Source organism: Crocuta crocuta, unplaced genomic scaffold (assembly GCF_008692635.1).
Source record: "Crocuta crocuta isolate KB4526 unplaced genomic scaffold, BGI_CrCroc_1.0 scaffold197, whole genome shotgun sequence".
Lineage (NCBI taxonomy): Eukaryota > Metazoa > Chordata > Mammalia > Carnivora > Hyaenidae > Crocuta > Crocuta crocuta.
The window spans coordinates 11,937,117-11,956,290 of record NW_027532002.1 but is presented as its reverse complement, the minus strand read 5'-3'; the positions used below and the strand labels follow the sequence as shown (position 1 = coordinate 11,956,290).

General features: G+C 37.1%; 1 pseudogene; it reads right to left on the bottom strand.

Moving 5' to 3' along the window:
* Positions 1–1,269: 1,269 nt before the first annotated feature.
* Positions 1,270–19,174, bottom strand: part of LOC144240945 (large ribosomal subunit protein uL4-like) — a 137,868-nt pseudogene continuing 119,963 nt past the window's right edge.

Below are 19,174 nucleotides of genomic sequence, written 5' to 3'. Positions count from 1 at the left end.
ATTTTGGGTATTATGAGATGTCCAGAATAGGTAAATTTGTCAAGACAGAAAACAGATTAGAGATTGCCTGAGGATGGGGAGTAGTAGGGAGAAGGTGTGACTACTAAGAGGTGTGAAATGCCTTTTTTGGTGTGATGGAAATGTTCTCTAGTTGATAGTGGTGATGGTTTCACAACTCTGGATATAATAAAACCACGGAATTGTTCACTTTTTTTAAAGAGTGAATTTTCTCTATCATATGAGGAAAAAAGTGCGTGTATTATTCATTCAGAACGTATTTGAGTGTCTTCTGATCGTCAGGTATCTTAATAACCCCACTGTGTGACTCACCTAGAATCTTACTCTTGGTTTATGATTTTGAACCTAAATCAGCATGAAAATCACTTGGTTATCTTTTTAAAAAATGAAAGTTACCCAGTGTCCATACCTAGAGATTCTACCTTAATATAACAGAGATGGGATTTGAGAATCTATGTTTATAACAAGTGCCCTTAAGTATCTCTGATGCAGCTTCTTGGGAGGACCACATTTAAAAACAGTTCTGGGGGCTCCTGGGTGGCTCAGTTAAGTGTCCAACTTTTGAAGTTGGCTCAGGTCATGATCTCACTTCTTGTGAGATTGAGCCCCATGTGGGGCTCCATGCTGACAGTATTGAGCCTGCTTGGGCTTCCCTCTCTCACTTGTTCTCTGCCCCTCACCAGCTTATGCACATGCACAAGTGCACACGCTCTCTCTCAAAATAAATGAATAAACTTAAAAAAAATAAAAGCAGTGATATGGTAGAATGAAGTCTCAGTTTTACCAGCTACATTTTTATTTCCTTCTTCTCTTCTTAAAGGGAAATTTACTTTTTTTTTTTAAATTTGAGAGAGAGAGAGACTCAAGCAACCTCTATGCTAAATGTGGAGACTCACATAGGGCTCGAGAACTTTACCTTCTGAATTGAATGTGTATAGATTAAAATTAAAACATTTTGTTTTTAAGGTTTATTTTGAGAGAGACAAAGTATGGGTAGGGGAAGGGCAGAGAGAGAAGAGAGAGAATCCCAAGCAGGCTCCGAGCTGTCAGCACAGTGCCCCACATGGGGCTCCACCCCACGAACCATGAGTTCATGACCTGAGCTGAAATCAAGAGTCCCAACGCTCAACCAACTGAGTCACCCAGGCACCCTGAAAACATTTTTTTTTCATGTTTCTCATTGACTTTGATCAGGTCTTTATTCAAAATTAGCTGTCCAAAATGGTTTGACATTTATGGAGTAAACAAAGTTTATGCAGTAGGCTTCGCTTCTTCCGTGGTGGGTTGCTTTTCTGCAGGCTTCTTCTCAGCTTCTGGTTTCTTGGTAGCTGCAGCGTTTTTCCCACCAAAGATTTCTTCTGCTTCTTCATACCAACAGCCTTCTTTCCTTTTTTCCTATAGGCTTCTTGGCTAGAAACCCTTCTTGTCTGTTTTGGCTTTTAAGGCTGCTCCTGCTTTATCCATCTGGAGTTTATGATTCCTGACCTGGTAAAGAATGGTTTTTCCAGCACATGGTCTTTGCATATGGGTTTATCTTCAACGTGATTCTTGGGTTGTTCAGTGGATTCTTTTTTAGGACTCTGTGTGATGACTCTTCTTGCATGGTGCTCAGAGAATTCTTTGGATCTCTGGGCTTTTCAGGCTTCTGCCAAGGTCTGTATTAAGCATCTTGTGCATGGGAAGGTTGTAGTCACTCTTGAGAGGCAGCCTTATGCCAAGTGCCATACAGATCGTCTAACTACAGAAAGCACTTTCAGTACAAACGGAGAAACATCCCACATGCCCACCAGGAGCAAGTTTCAAAATGTTCAGTTTGCTTAATTAATAAAGTAGATTAATTCCAGGGATGTTTCTGCAGGCTTTGATGATACCGTTGTCCTCATTATAGATAATATAGGATCCCCTGCATTGGGTACGACTTTTTTTTTTTTTTTTGCATTTTGCTCTTGCCATTTCTCATGTACAGAGAGGCATAGACCTTTTTGACGTCATTACTGGCTTTAAGTGTCTTAAGAAGCAAAACAGCCTCCTTGGTCTTTTGTAGCCTTCAACTTTTATCTTCAGCCACAAAGGTAGTTCAGGAACTTCCTCAGTAGGATGATCTTCAAGACATTAGCAGTGCTGGTAAGGCTAAGGAAGCCAGGACAGAGCAGATTACATATCACTTGTGTTGTGTTCACTCTGAGGTGCCAGTGGTTGGTGCAAGCATGTAGCTGCCATGACACATATTTCCAAAAACACCCTGGCCAGAAGAGTGAGTCCCACCACCTCAAACTCTGGGAATTCAAGCCACTGCCCTGCCAGTACTCCAAGACTCAGCATTGGTTTGATGACCGACTAATTCACTGACAACATAGTACTATCTGTTGTTTGTGTGCAAGTTGGTGTGAACAGAGTTCACAGGATCAGGTCAAATGGGAGCCTTGAACCCCGTAGGCAAAGTAACATTTTTGCCACATGACTCCCTCTTTTTTTTTTTCTTAATTTTTTTTAAATTTATTTATTTCTAGGAGAGAGAGAGATAGACCACGTGAACAGGGGTGGGTCAGAGAGAGAGGGAGACACAGACTGAAACAGGCTCCAGGCTCTGAGCTGGCAGTCAGCACAGAGCCGGTCGCGGGGCTCGAACCCACGAACCGCGAGATCATGACCTAAGCGAAAGTCGGACGTTTAACCGACTAAGCCACCCAGGCGCCCCGTGACTCCCTCTTTTTAAAGTACACTGATATCAATGGACAAGCATATGCACTGGCAGGGACAGGAGAAAGCCCTGCTCTTCTCAACTCCACAGCTCCTACTCGAAAAATATAACAAATACATTTTAGAATATTTATTATATTTCTGGAAAAATCGTCTATTTCTTAGTTCCAAATGGACTGAAGAAATCACAATAGATGAGACTGACAGATTAGAATATATAAGAATAAACCATGAAAACGGTAAAATGTGATAGCTGATGGGAAAAACTTGCCTGAGTTTAGGAGAAAGTGGGTCAATAGTTATAACAAAGTGGTTATTCAAATTTATAAGAAAATCATTAAGATTCCAGTAGATGAATGCAGAAATAAATATGTAAAAACTTTTCAAAAATAAAAGAAGTGCAAATTAACTTCTGGATTATATTTTTATGCTTAGTAAAGCCGCAAGATATTGAAATGGCTAGGGCCTATGGTTGTGGTTAAATTGGTGTGGGGTTTCACTTAGGAAAGCAGTGTGAAGGTATAAAGTAGTTTGATCATGTCTCTGAGCCATAAAAATAATTATCTCCTTTGATTCCAGTGATGTCATAAAAATTTGTGTAAGAAACATGATTTAACAGAAACAAAAACGTGAATTTATAGATATTCAGTTGGAAATTGAATAAATGTGGAACAAGTAAATTGATAATTCATTATACATCAGTATAATAGACTGTTACACAAGCATAAATTATATAGACATACATTATGCTCATACATAAGGGAAATAATACCTAAAAAGGTGTTTGTGCTAAACATAACAGTGGTGGAACATTTTTAAAAATCCTTAATTTTTTTGAACATTTTATTGTAAAGATTTCCCAACATACAACAAAGTTAAAAGAATTTTACAGTGACTATCCATATGTCATCACTTAATTGCTGCCACTCACATGTTGTTATACTTTATCATATAGTTATATATTGTAATCTTTTTATATTTTTCATTAAATTTTAAAATTTTCCCCAGTTTTGCATATTTTTGATTAACAGAGGCATAACTTATATGTTTCCATTAAAATACTTAGGACAGTTTCTTGTAAGTTTGTAAACTGGCCACCAGGTGTAGCTCTGGACCCACAGCATCCTGGGATAAGCATCTGCAAGGAAGGTTTTAGTAAAGGTAACTACCAAATGCAGTCAGACTTGTTCATTCAGTAAGGGTACAGTGAATCAATCTCTTTTTCATTAAGATCTAAAGTAATTTAGGTTATATGTTTATTTTATTGTTGATAAAGTCTTTGCCACAATTTCTTTGACCTGGAACTTAACTTTCTGACTTCACAGCATACAGGTCAAAAGTTTTGGGTTATATTATTTGAAATGATTATGTTAAGAAGGTTTAAATTAGTTATTGAAATGGAAATGTTCATATTTTTTTGCACAATGAAAACTCACCCTAAGTATAATTTTTCTTTAGTGTGATTTATGTCTTTATCTCTTTAAACATAAACTCCATAAGGTTTGGAACTATGCCTAGCATAATGACAGGCATTCAGTGAATATTTGATGAATAGATACACATAAAGAATAATTTGAAACATTTTTCTGAAGGCTGTTTTGAAGGAACTGGTAAATCTTTTCTTTTTAAACATTTTTTTAAATGTTTATTTATTTTTGAGAGACAGAGCACAAACAGGGGAGGAACAGAGAGAGAGGGAGACACAGACTCTAAAGCATGTTATAGGCTCTGAGCAGTCAGCACAGAGCCCGATGCAGGCTCAAACCCATGAACACTGAGATCATGACCTGAGCAGAAGTCAGGTGCTTAACCAACTGAGCCACCCAGGTGCCCTGGTAAATCTATTCTTTAAGAAATGTGATTGTTTCATTTTTATTTCCTTTTAATAAAGGAGAAAGGATTAATTTCAAATATTCTTCAGAGTTTAAAAATAGCTCCCAGATAAAAATATTTTTCTGTTTTTAATTGTAAAAAAGAACATTGTCACTTTTGAAGAAAAATAGAGCCCAACTACGCTGAAATCCATTTTAAACAAAAATGTTTTCTTCTTTTTCTTCCCTTTAAAGGAATCCACAATTTCTCTCTATGTTAGATGACATAACTATCAATTTGTTTCTACACACAGAAAATAAAATCATGAAGGCAAGAATCTAATGGTATGGTCAAATAAACTGTCTACTAGAATAACCAGGGGGAAGGATTTTCCAATTTAAAGCCCCCTCCCCTTTTTTAAAGAAGAGAATATTTGATAAGCAGTCTATGAAACATAGTAGCTTTTTTTCCCTATAAATTGAAGCCATTCAGAATAAAAGGTGTTGAGAAAATTTCAGTGTAAGTAAAGATGTCTTTCTCAAAGAATTTAATATCATGTTTTGGAATTTTTGATACCAAGATGGAAAAATTCATCATGAATAAATATTATAGTTGTTTTGGAGACCTGGGTGGCTCAGTTGGTTGTGTGTCTGACTTTGGCTCAGTTGATGATTTTGTGGTTCATGAGATCAAGACCTGCATGGGGCTGTGTTGACAGCTCAGAGCCTGGAGTCTGCCTGGAATTCTATGTCTCCCTCTCTCTCTGCCCATCCACCACTCATGCTCTGTCTCTCTCTCTCTCTCTCTCTCTCTCAAAAATAAATAAACATTAAGAAAATTAAACAACAACCCCCCCCAAAACATTATAGTTGTTTTCAGAAGTATTTTTGTTGTACAGAAAAAAAGGAATATTCTAAGAAATAGTACCACAAAATTACTTAGCTCAAGAATTAAATTACTAACAAACTTTATGTTTTATCACTGTATTCTGCTTTCACATGCATTCATTCTGTTAATTATACTTGACAAGGAAGAGTCATTTCATATATAGCCTGAAGGGCTGGATCTTTGATTGTTCTTCATTTCCTTGAAAAGTAAGTAGTGTCTATCTTGCATACCTGTCTTGCATACCTTCTCTCCCTTCCTTTGTGTTCTCTCTCCTCTTTCCCCTCTTTTCTCCTCTGTGAGTAGCTAACTCACACTTTTTTTTGTAACCATTACTTGTTTGTTTAGAGAAGTTTAGTTATTGCTGAAGAGTTTTACAACATATATTTTGTGAATATAAAATATTTCTGGGTTGTTTTTTTTTTTGTGGCGCAGAATTTATTTATTTATTTATTTTAATGCCAAAACATCACATAATTTTATTTTACTTTTTTTTTTTTACAAATAGTTTATTGTTAAGTTGGTTTCCATATAACACCCAGTGCTCATCCCCACAAGTGTCCTCCTCCATGCCTATCTCCCCCCTCCCACCCCGTCCCACCTCAATCAGCCCTCAGTTTGTTCTCAGCATTCAAGAGTCTCTCATGGTTTGCCTCCCTCCCTCTCCCCCACTATTGTTCCCTTTCTTCTCCCCTATGGTCCTCTGTTAAGTTCCTCCTAATCCTCCTATACCTGAAAACATATGGTATTTGCCCTTCTCTGCCTGATTTATTTCACTCAGCATAACACCCTCAAGGTCCATCCATGTTGCTACTCATGGCCAGATTTCATTCTTTCTCATTGCCATGTAGTATTCCATGCTATAGATAAACCACATCTTCTTGATCCATTTGTCCGTTGATGGACACTTAGGCTCTTTCCATGTTTTGGCTATTCTTGAGAGGGCTGCTATGAACATTGGGGTCCATGTGTCCCTCTGCATCAGCACTCCTGTTGCCTTGGGTAAATTCCTAGCAGTGCTATTGCTGGGTCATAGGGGAGTTCTAGAGTTAATTATTTGAGGAACCTCCACACTGTTTTCCAGAGGGGCTGTACCAGTTTACATTTCCACCAGCAGTGTAGGAGGGTGCCCGTTTCTCCACATCCTCGCCAGGATCTAGAATCCTCGGATTTGCTCATTTTAGCCACTCTGACTGGCGTGAGTTGGTATCTCAGTGTGGTTTTGATTTGTATTTCCCTGATGCTNAATAGTTCATTTTTGCTCTTGATTCCCTTGCCTTTGGGGATGTGTCAAATATGAAATTGCTGCGGTTGGGGTCAAGGAGTTTGTTTGCTGCTCTCTCCTCTAGGGTTTCGATGGTTTCCTGTCTTACATTCAGGTCCTTTATCCATTTTGAGTTTATTTTTGTGTATGGTGTGAGAAAATGATGTAGTTTCATTCTTCTGCATGTTGCTGTCCAGTTCTCCCAACACCATCTGTTAAAGAGGCTGTCTTTTTTCCATTGGATATTCTTTCCTGCTTTGTCAAATATCAGTTGGCTGTATACTTTTGGGTCCACTTCTGAGTTCTCAATTCTGTTCCATTGGTCTATGTGTCTGTTTTTGTGCCAATACCATACTGTCTTGATGATGACAGCTTTGTAGTAGAGGTTAAAGTCTGGGATGGTGATACCTCCCGTTTTGGTTTTATTTTTCAGTATTACTTTGGCTATTCGGGGTCTTTTGTGGTTCCATACAAATTTTAGGATAGTTTTTTCTATTTTTGAGAAGTATGCTGGTGCAATTTTGATTGGAATTGCATTGAATGTGTAGAGTGCTTTAGGTAGTAATGACATCTTAACTATATTTATTCTTCCTATCCATGAGCATGGAATGTTTTTCCATTTCTTTGTGTCTTCTTCAATTTCCTTCATAAGTTTTTTATATTTTTCATCATATAGATCTCTTATATCTTTGGTTAAGCATATTCCTAGGTACTTTATGGTTTTTTGTGCAATTGTGAATGGGATCAGTTTCTTGTTTTCTTTCTGTTGCTTCGTTGTTGGTGTATAAAAATGCAACCGATTACGTTGATTTTGTACGCTGCAACTTTGCTGAATTCATGGATCAGTTCTAGTAGGCTTCTGGTGGAGTCTGTCGGGTATTCTGTGTAGAGTATCATGTCGTCTGCGAAAAGTGAAAATTTGACTTCCTCTTGCCAATTATGATGCCTTTGATTTCCTTTTGTTGTCTGATGGCTGATGCTAGGACTTCCAGCACTATGGTAAACAACAGTGGTGAGAGTGGACATCCCTGTCGTGTTCCTGATCTCAGGGGGAAAGCTCTCAGTTTTTCCCCATTGAGGATGATGTTAGCTGAGAGCTTCTCATAGGTGACTTTTATGATGTTTAGGTAAGTTCCTTCTATCCCAACTTTCTCGAAGGCCTTTATTAAGAAGGGATGTGTATTTTGTCAAATGCTTTTTCTACATCTATCGACAACATCATATGGTGTTTATCTTTTCTTTTGTTGATGTGATGTATCACATTGATTGATTTGTGAATATTGAACCAGCCCTGTAACTGAGGAATGAATCCCACTTGATCATGGTGGATAATTCTTTTTATGTGCTGTTGCTTTCGATTTGCAAGTATCTTGTTGAAGATTTTATGCATCTGTATTCATCAAGGATATTGGCCTGTAGTTTTCTTTTTTTTTTTTTTTTTTTTTTTTGCTGGGTCTCTGTCTGGCTTGGGAATCAAAGTGATATTTGCTTCATAAAATGAGTCTGGAAGTTTTCTTTGATTTCTATTTTTTGGAATAGCTTGAGAAGAATGGGTATTAAGTCTGTTTTAAAAGTCTGGTAGAATTCCCCAGGGAAGCCATCTGGCATAGTGCTCTTATTTGTTGGGAGATTTTTGGTAACTGATTCCATTTCTTCACTAGTTAGGGTCTGTTCAGATTTTCTATCTCTTCCTGTGTGAATTTTGGTAGTGAGTGTGGGTTTAGGAATTTGTCCATTTCTTCTAAGTTGTCCAATTTGTTGGCATATGATTTTTCATAGTATTCCCTGATAATTGCTTGTATTTTTGAGGGGTTGCTTGTAATACGTCCATTTTCCTTCAAGATTTTGTCTATTTGGGGGTCGCCTGGGTAGCTTAGTCGGTTAAGCGTCCGACTTTCACTTAGGTCATGATCTTGCGGTTCGTGGGTTCGAGCCCCGCGTCGGGCTCTGTGCTGACTGCCAGCTCAGAGCCTGGAGCCTGTTTCAGTCTGTGATTCTCTCTCTCTCTGACCCTGCCCTGCTCACGTNTTAGTGATTTTCTGTCTAGTTGATCTATCCATTGCTGGAAGTGGAGTATTAAAAACTCCTGCTATTAGTGCACTATAACCTATAAGATTGTTTCTGTTTGTGATTGTTTTAAATATTTAGATGCTCTCATATTCGATGCGTAGACATTTATAACTGTTAGTTCTTCCTGATGGATAGACCCTGTAATTATTATATATGCCCTTCTTTATTCATCCCTTGTTACTGTCTTTAATTTATAGTCCAGTTTGTCTGATATAAGTATAGCTACTCTAGCTTTCTTTTGACTTCCAGTAGCATGATAGATATTTCTCCATCCCCTTACTTTTAATCTCAAGGTGTCCTCCAGTCTAAAATGCATTTTTTGTAGACAGCAAATAGGTGGGTTTTGGTTTTTTATCCATTCTGTTACCCTCTGTCTTTTGATTGGAGCATTCAGCCCATTTACATTCAGTGTTTTTATTGAAACATACGGGTTTAGAGTCATTGTGTCATTTGTGGGATTCATACTAAAGGTGGTGTCTCTAGCATCTTGCGTTCCTTGCAACATTTCCCTCAGAGAGTCCCCCTCAGGATTTCTTCTAGGCATGGCTTAGTGGTGACAAATTCTTTCAATTTTTGTTTATTTGGAAAGACTTTTATCTCTCCTTCTATTCTGAATGACAGGCTTGCTGGATAGAGGATTCTTGGCTGCATATTTTTTCTGTTCATTACATTGAAGATCTCCTGCCATTCCTTTCTGGCCTACCAAGTTTCAGTAGATAGGTCTGTCACCACTCTGTTAGGTTTCCCTTTGTATGATAGGGCCCTTTTCTCCTTACCTGCTTTCAAAATTCTCTCTTTGTCCTTATTTTTGCCAGTTTCACTATGATATGTCGTGCAGAATTTTGATTCATGTTACATCTGAGGGGAGTTCTCTGTGCCTCTTGCATTTCAACATCTACTTCTCTCCCAAGCTTGGGGAAGTTCTCTGCTATAATTTGTTCCAGGACTCCTTCAGCACCTTTCCCTCTCTCTTCATCTTCTGGGATTCCTATGATACGGATAGTGTTCCGTTTGATTGTGTCTCTGAGCTCTTGAAGTCTTCTTTCATATTCCTGGATCAGTTTATCTCTCTTTTTCTCAGCTTCCTCTTCTTCTATAATTGTGTCTTCTAAATCACTTATTCTCCTTTCTGCCTCTTCAAACCGTGCATTGGACGCCTCCATTTTATTATGAATCTCATTTATAGCATTTTTAAATTCATTGTAACTCTTTTTGAGCTTCATAGTCTTTGTAGCAATAGTTTGTCTGATGTCTTCCATGCTTTTTTCAAGCCCAGCAATTAATTTTATGACTATTGTTCCAATTTCTTGTTCAGTTATGTTGCTTATATCTTTTTTGAGCAGTTCTTTAGCTGTCATTTCTTCCTGGAATTTCTTTGGAGGAGAGTTCTTCTGTTTCATCATTTTGGTTAGTTTTCTATCTCCTGTTAATTTTAAAAGCTTGTTGTATGCTCTGCCCCTGCGATTTCTGCTGTATTAAAGAGGGCTCTCTGACTGTTCAGGGCCTGTCCATTCAGGAAGTGTTCTTTGAATGGTGTCTCTTGGTTTCACTTGTTTAGAGTTTGGCTATTTTGTTTCCCTACTCGTAGCGGTATTTGGGACTCTCCACCATGTGTACTTTGGCTTGTTTCTTGAGGTAGCCACACTTAAGAAGTTTCCTTCCCAGTGTATTCTGTCTCTTTCTCTTCCCAAACCTCTGTGGTTTAGTGTCCTATGGCTTCAGGCCTTCTCTGTTTGAAAGATGGGTGCAAGCCAAATGCACGGAGCTCCCTACTTCACCATCTTGCTTATGTCGAATATAAAATATTTCTTAAAGTTATACTAAGGTGCAGATTTAGGTCATTATCATCATGTTTTATAATTGTCCCAGAATATTATACAGATGAAGATTTTAACATTATTTGCTTTTAGTTGAACATCACAGTTCATTTTTATCTAGCATCAGCTCCACTTATGATAATCAGCAGATAACTACAAATTACAATTGCTATTGCAAAGTGTATATGAAAAATGCATGCATAATTTTGATCATGATTATTGACCTCGCCTGAGTCATGGGTTGCATCATCTTCTGCAATCTGATTTATGATTCAGAAAATTTTCCTTCCACTGTATCTTTTTAATCCCTATATAAGCATCAGTCATAGTGGGTAAAAATGTGATTACAGTTTGCTTTCGTAGAAAAATCTGGATAATTTCTTGTGGGCTGTTGTAAGAATTTTCAGCTTTTTCTTTAAACAATAAACTTTATGCCCTGCTAAATGACAATTTTTTTTTCTGTTTCTTAATTCTTAGAGGTTATTTTAAATTTGTTTTTTTACTAATTAATGAGCTTAACAAAATCATTATATTTTGCCAATTGGGAAGTGGTTTTGTTATATTCACAGTAAAAATCTGAGCCAGAGTAACCATAGATAACTTGAATTTCTAGAGGAAGAAAACTTTCCCCTTCTTTTCTTCTAGGCTCTTTGGCTGAACTAGTAATCACATTGAAATAAGACAGATTGACTAAAAAAACAAATTTAATTTTGTATGTATGGGAGCCTGACATAGGCATTAGTGGGTCAAAGCCAGTCACGCCATTGAAGCTTATATGCCATCTTAGGCTAAAGAGAAACAGGTAGGCATCTGGGCTCAAAGGGAAGGAAGACCATTCACAGGAAGACGCAAAGAGCAAAAGTTTGGTAAACAAATGCACATAAGTCTTTCTGATTAAAAAGTTATATCTGGTAATAGCTCTCTTCCTGATACGGGTCCCAGATCTGAAATTTTTTAGGTAGTTAAGGGGGAGGTAAAAAGCTCTTCTTGAGTCTGAAAGAGGCCTTGATTGCCTTCCACTCAAATAATCCATATGCCAAAGTGACACATTCTAGGGTGGCCTGTCCTGAACCCCATCAATATAATTAAATAAACCTTCAGACCCTGATATAACAATTGTTTTAAAAATATACTTTGGTTGTTAGTTTAATTTACTTGCTTTCAATTTTCACTTTCTTTTTGTGTTAAAAATTGACGAATATGGAATTGTTATTTTGTTTCATAAAGGCGATGTACAGTCAATGATCACAGTGCACAGGTGGGGTGGGTGCTAGGCATTATGTCCACATTATCTCACTGAATCTTTACAATAACCCTATAAAGTACACGTAGTTTTGCAGGATGTTTTACTGCAATACCTAGGATTCATTGTCTTCCCGCTTCGAAGAATGAAGAGAGGAACGAAACTGAGTAGGAGGCAAAAGTTTATTAGAGTATACAAGCAGAAAGAATAGTATGAAAGCTCCCTTTACAAAGAGGGAGCATTGGAAAGTGAATACCTGCGACTATAGGCAAGGGTACTTGTTTTATAAGGTTCTGGTCGCCCTCATTTCCCTTCCCCCTTGTTCCTTCTCAGGTTTTACCCTTACTGGCTGGATAACTCTAGGTGCTGTGTTTTCCATTCCTGTTTGGCTCATTTCCGTTATGTGAGTGGTGGTCTATGACCATACCCTTCCTTGTGGGTCATATGTTTTATGGTCTACTTATTTTTATTTAGGTTTTTTGTCAAATTTCTGGGGGGAAACTGAGGGGTAGTAGGTGGTACCTGTTACATTCTTTTTTTTTAATGTTTTATTTATTTCTGAGAGAGAGAGAGAGAGCCAGTGTGAGCAGGGGAGGAATCTGAAGCAGGCTCCAGGATCTGAGCTAGCGGTCAGCACAGAGCCCGACGTGGGGCTCAAACCTACAAACCGTGAGATCATGACCTGAGCTGAAGTAAGACGCTTAACAGACTGAGCCACTCAGGTGCCCCGGTATCTGTTACATTCTTAAGAGGAATTTTAAGCCTGAGGGAGTTTGCTGTGGTCAGACACGCACAGCCTTGTTCTAAAATAGTGTTTTTCCCCACCCAAGGACCTCAGGTCCTAGCCTTTCCCTACTGAATCCTATCTTTTCCTATCATAGTAGTAGTAGTCTTTTACAGAGGAGGAAGGAAAATGGGCACAGAAGCTAGGTTTTTAGCAAGGATCACATTCATCATCGTTGAAATTAATGTGTGGGGCACTAGGAGAGATACTGAAGACACTAAGAGGTATGGATTTTTATTCTAGAAAATCTTCAGTATGGTTGTTGAGACAAGGCATATCTGAAAAAAGGTGAGATAAGAATTTAATTTTTTTGGCAAGTGCCATAAATCCTACAGTAGTCTCTCCTAGGAGAAGTGAATCAATTTTGTGGTCGGCAAACTAATCCGAGACTATTCTTGAGAACAAAATGAAGTGCAACGCCCTGTTTTTGCATGAATCTGTTACTGCCCTTACATTTTTAAGAGCTAAAATGTATTTCCTCTTATTATTTTCTTGAAACAAGGTGGAAGGATAATTTCTGTATAGGAAATAAATTTTCTTTGCTAACAAGCCATATATTACTTCACTGCTTTGTAAATTAGAGGCTTATTATTCTTTCTTTCTTTCTTTGTCTTGTTAATTTTTGGTGTAAAGATAATTTTCTTGAATGGGTGGTAAAAAGATTCACTCTACCTGTAAAGAAATAAATTTTAATTTCTGTAGAGGTTTAATTTTTTAATCAAAATACTCTATTGTGGGAGATGTGATCCCTTTAATAGAAACAGTTTATAATTGGGGCGCCTGGGTGGCTCAGTCGGTTAAGTGTCCGACTTCGGCTCAGGTTATGATCTCACGGTTTGTGGGTTCGAGTCCCATGTCGGGCACTGTGCTGACAGCCAGCTCAGAGCCTGGAGCTTGTTTCAGATTCTGTGTTTCCCTCTCTCTCTCTGACCCTCCCCTGCTCGTGCTGTCTCTCTCTCCCTCACAAATAAACATTTAAAAAATTAAAAAAAAAAAGAAACAGTTTATAAAATTGAAGCTCATTTTTCAGGCCAAAGCCATTGCCAGGGACCATCTATGTAGAACAAATAAATAATTTAATATGGAATGCAAAACTGTCAGTTCTGGTTTGAGTAAGAGATTAAAGTGGATTTATTAACTCTCACACCATTTTGAGGGAAATGTCTCTCAATTTGGTGGAAATCAGACACAGGCTCAATAGTTTTTACTTTCATTCTTTATTATCTGTGTCTGAGAGAACGGGAACAGAGGCATTACATGTGGAGAGAATAGAAAGAAGTGTTACTATCTCAGTGTTCCCGAAGTATTTGTGTCCATTATACACTTTTGAAGAGTAGAAATTACAGCAGGTCATTGGAGAGATTCAGAAGATGGATGTCTTTTGTTTTCTTCCTAATAAAAGTTTTGGGAAGTTGAAAATGCATTTCATAGTTACTGTATTCTTTCTTCACCGTTACTGTTTAAGATTGTTGATGCTTTTGACTGTGCTCTCCTGCATATTGAGAGACAGATGTTCCCTCATGGCTCTTATCATGAATTTATGGCAAGTTGTATCTTCTCTGTACTAATCTTTCACATAGCCTATAAGTCTCCTACACATGTATCAGTGTATATCTTTATATTCTTATTTGTAGCAAAATAAATTTTGTATATATCCTTGCTCAGCTATGAAGGGTTTGTGGTACTGTACTCTGTGAGCTCTGGCTTACATTAAGTCAAGCCTACACAGCAAGAGGTGAAGAGACCAATTGGTGCTGGGACAGAAAAGACAACTGGCCTTTAGGAATTATGAATATTGGGGGGCGCCTGGGTGGCTTAGTCGGTTAAGCGTCCGACTTTCGCTTAGGTCATGATCTCCCGGTTCGTGGGTTCGAGCCCCGCATCGGACTCTGTGCTGACTGCCAGCTCAGAGCCTGTAGCCTATTTCAGAGCCTGTGTCTCCCTCTCTCTCTGACCCTCCCCTGCTCACGCTGTCTCTCTCTCTCTCTCCTAGAAATAAATAAAAATATTAAAAAAAAAAAAAAGGAATTATGAATATTGGGACCTTTGAAGAATGTGGCAGTCTAGAAGTTGAGAATCAACTCCTAGACAGAGCTTTTGACAATTTTAGGATTCTGGTTGAATTGACAAAGGAAAATTTGATTATTTATGTATTGCTTTTTAAAAATACATGAGAGGTATTAAACTAAACCTTAGACTTTTGTTGCTTCTTAAAGTTTTATTTTTTTCATAATGGTTATTTTTTTATTACTAAAAAATTACACACATGGGAAAACCCAGAAGAGTTCCAATATGAGGAAATAAAATACCACATTTCAATCATTAAATTTTTTTTTAATTTTAGTGTTTTCCATTACTTTTTTTTCTGCAGAAGTTAAAAAAATCTGTTATTTTAATGTTGTATGTGCAATAATTTTTTCAGTTTAAAATCTTATAACTTTTTCATGTAATTATAAAGTCTGCATAGACCTTTTAAAAATGGCTTTATAAAATATTCTTTTGGGATACCTGGCTGGTTCAGTTGGAAGAAGACAGAACGTGAGACTCTTGATCTCGGGGTTGTGAGTTCAGGCTCACATTGGGTGTAGAGATTACTTAAAAACATTAATTATTTTTTTTAAAGTATTATTTTAAGTAAATATATCACAGGTCACTTAACTTCATGTTTTTGTTTTTGTTTTTTCCAGTTCATTTTGGGAGGTAGGAGGAGATAGCGTTAAGTTAATTAGGTGGACTGGACTTAGAAGGTGTAACAGAAGCTGGATTCTGAAGTTAATGATTAAAGTTACTCCAATTAGAAAAAGCTTAAAGATCCAGGACAAGATTAACAAAAACTATAATGCTACCTTCCAGCTCCATGGTTGATCCTTTAGTAGATCATGGCATTCTTTTCCGTGAACCAAGTACTTTTGCCATCGCAAGCTAGAGATTTAAGATATTCGGTTTTAGGTAAAAGCCAAGGGTCGAGATTAGAGATTGCAACAACCAGGTCTAATTTGTGAAAGAGAAAATATAAAGATCCAGGAAACAGGATCAGAAAGTCATAGTAATCAGTATTCAGAACATAGGAATTTGAATTGGGAGTAAAGATAATTTTCCTACCAACTGTCTTACACTTATTTGCTAAATGCAGTTTCTCTAAATGTGTTCAAGAAGTTTCTGCATTGTGACGTAGTGTTAAAGGGAAGATAATAAGGTCATATGTTAGAATAATAATATTAGTAATTTTTTCTTTCTCTTAAATTTCTAAATTTTTTGTGGTATGATTATATTTATTGTTATAGTTAAAATATTTTAAAAGTATTCAAATAATTTAAAGACTATCAATTATCATAATAAATTCTAACCAAAAATTTCATGGCAGATAATATGTGTTTCAGATGCATGTGTATGAATTAGCACTGGACTTGGGGATTGAAGAAATTGGGTTTTAGGCCAAACTGTTCCATTACTATGTGTGCTTTTTATTCCAATTTTGATGTGTATTTTCCTCCCACACCATCAAGCACTTCTTGATCACCAGCTAGGTGTACTACAATTCCACTCATTTCTGATACTGTCTACATGGCAATAGTGTCAGACTCCACAAGTTAATTACTCAGTTCCATAAGACTGGCCCTACTTCAGATGCCAATCACAAGTTCAGGTTGTTATCTATGCTTCTGACCAACTGACTGTAATTTAGAGATTCCCAAGGCCCCCTCCTTAGGTTTAATTAATTTGCTAGCATGCCTCAAGACCTCCAGAATCTAGTTTACTTAATAGAATACCATTTCGCTGTAAAAGGATATAACTGAGGAATGGTCAGATGGAAAAGATGCACAGGATGAGGTATGTAGGAAAGTATGTGGCTACAGAGTTTCCATGGTCTCTCTGGGTGTACCACTGTCCTCAAATCTCCACATGATAACCAGCCTGAAGTTCCCCAAACCCAATCCCTAGGTGTGATTGATTAAATCATTGGCCGTTGACCATTAATTTAACCTCCAGTTTCTCTTCCCTTCTGAGGGATCAGGGTGGATGGGATCGAAAGTTCCAATCATCCAATTTAATGGTTGGTTCACCCGGCTTTTTAAAAAGTCACTACATTAACATAAACTCTGTTGTATTTAAAAGAGGTTTGTTGTGATATCAAAGCCCCATCAAGGTTCTTGTCACTTCAGAATTTCAAGGGTTTTAGGAGCTCTGGGACAGCAACAGGTACAAAGACCAAATGTATATAATTCTTATTATAATAACAATATTACACTGTGCAAGTCACTTTTCTATCTGGTTTTCTACTTTCTTTTCTGTAAAATTGAGATGAAATAGTATCTACCTTTTAGACTTATTGAAGAGATTATGATAATGTCTTTGAAAATGCTTCCTAATGTGCCTCGCAAATGTAAGGTATTGTGGAAGTTTTAGAAAGATAAAACAAAAGCAATTTCTTTTGAGTTTTGAAAATTATTTAAAAATACAAAGTGAAAGTTAAATGTTGTAATCAAGGTAGATGGCCTTTTTCTAAATGCTGCCTCTTCCTAAAAGTATTTGGAAGTATAGGTATAAAAAATCTAAATAGTTGGGATAATACTGTAGATGAAACAAGTAATGAGATATAGCTACAGAGTGAATTAATAAGTTGTAAGGAACACTCCTAGAAGGCACATTCCTAGAAGGAAAACTTGAGATATGGAAAATGAAAATGGTAGTGTCAATAATAGAAGTTTCAGAAACAGAGATAAAAATGGAGAGGAGGAAACAATTGAGGAATACAGGAGAAATATATTTCTGAGAATTAAAAAAAATTTTACCTCAGATCAAAAAGACACAAAGAACACCAATCAGGAGAAAGAAAAGGATTGCTGTATTATATGATATTTCTTAAAAAAAATTTTTTTAATGTTTGTTTATTTTTGAGAGAGGGAGGGAGAGAAATAGTGCTCACACGTAAGTGGGGGAGGGCCAGAGAGCTGGAGACAGACTCCAAAGCAGGCTCAAGATTCTGAGTGGTCAGCCCAGAGCCTGACATGTAGCTGTAACCCACAAACCGTGAGATTATGGCCTGAGCCAAAGTCAGACCTTTAACAGACTGAACCACCCAGGTGCCCCTGGTATTTCTATATTTAATGTTTTAAGGAACTTTCATGCTGTTTTCCACAGTGGCTAAACCAATTTACATTTCCACCAACAGTGTGTGAAGGCTCCTTTTTCTCCATATCTTTGCCAAAATTTGTTATTTCTTATCTTTTTGATATTAGTCTTGAGTGATAGCTCATTATGGTTTTGATTTGCATTTTCCTGATGATTTGTGATGTTGAACTTTTTTTTTTCTTTTCTGGCTTCTTTATTTTTTTCTTCCAAGATTTTATTTAAATTCAAATTAGTTAATGTATTCAGGAGTAGAATTTAGTGATTCATCACTTACATGTAGCACCCACTGGTCATCACAAGTGCCCTCCTTAATACACATCACCCATTTAGCCCATCCTTCCCTCCCCTTCCCTCTAGCAACTCTCAGTTTTTTCTCTATAGTTAAGAGTCTTTTATGGTCTGTGTCTGTTCACTATTTATGTCTTCTTTGGAAAAACGTCTGTTCACATCCTCTGCCCATTTTAAAATTAGTTTATTTGGGATTTTTTTGGTGTTGATTTGTATAAGTTCTTTACCATGTTCTGAATATTAACCTTATCAGATATATCATTAGCAAATGTCTTTTCTCATTCACTAGGTTGTCTTTTTGTTTTGTTGATGTTTTCCTTCACCATGTAAAAGTTTCTTATTTTGGTGTAGTCCCAATAGTTTAATTTTGCTTTTGTTTCCCTTGCCTGAGGAGACATATTCATAAATATGTTGCTAAGGCTGATGTCCAAGAGATTACTGCCTATGTTTTACTTAAAGAGTTTTATGGTCTCAGGTCTCATAATTAGGGCATTTATCCATTTTGAGTGTATTTTTGTATATGGTGTAAGAAAGTGGTCTTAGTTTCATTTTTCTGCATTGTAGCTTCCGGTTTCCCCCAAGCTATTTATTTAAAGAGACCATCTTTTCCCCACTGTGTATTCTTTCCTCTTTTGTTGAAGATTAATTAACCATACATGTGTGGGTTTACTTCTGGGCTCTCTATCCTGTTCCATTGATCTCAGTGTCTATTTTTATATCAGTACTATATTTTTCTAATTACTATGGCTTTGTAGTATAGCTTGAAATCTGAAATTGTGGTACTTGAAATCTGAATTTGTTGTTCTTTCTCAAGATTGCTTTGGCTATTTGAGGCCTTTTATTGTTCCATACAAATTTTAGGATTATTTGTCCTAGTTCTGTGTAAAATGCTATTGGAGGTAGTGCCTGGTGGCTCAATTGGTTAAGCATCTTATTCTTGATTTTTGGCTCAGGTCATGATCTCATGGTTTGTGGGTTCAAGCCTTGCATCGAAGGTTCATACCTCAAGGTTCGAGCCCTTCTTCTTTCTCCTGGTTTATTCCTAGGTATTTTAGTCTTTCTGGTGCAATTGTCAATGGGATTGTTCCCTTAATTTCTCTTTCTGCTTCTTCATTATTACTGTATGGAAATGCAATGGATTTCTGTATATTGGTTTAGTA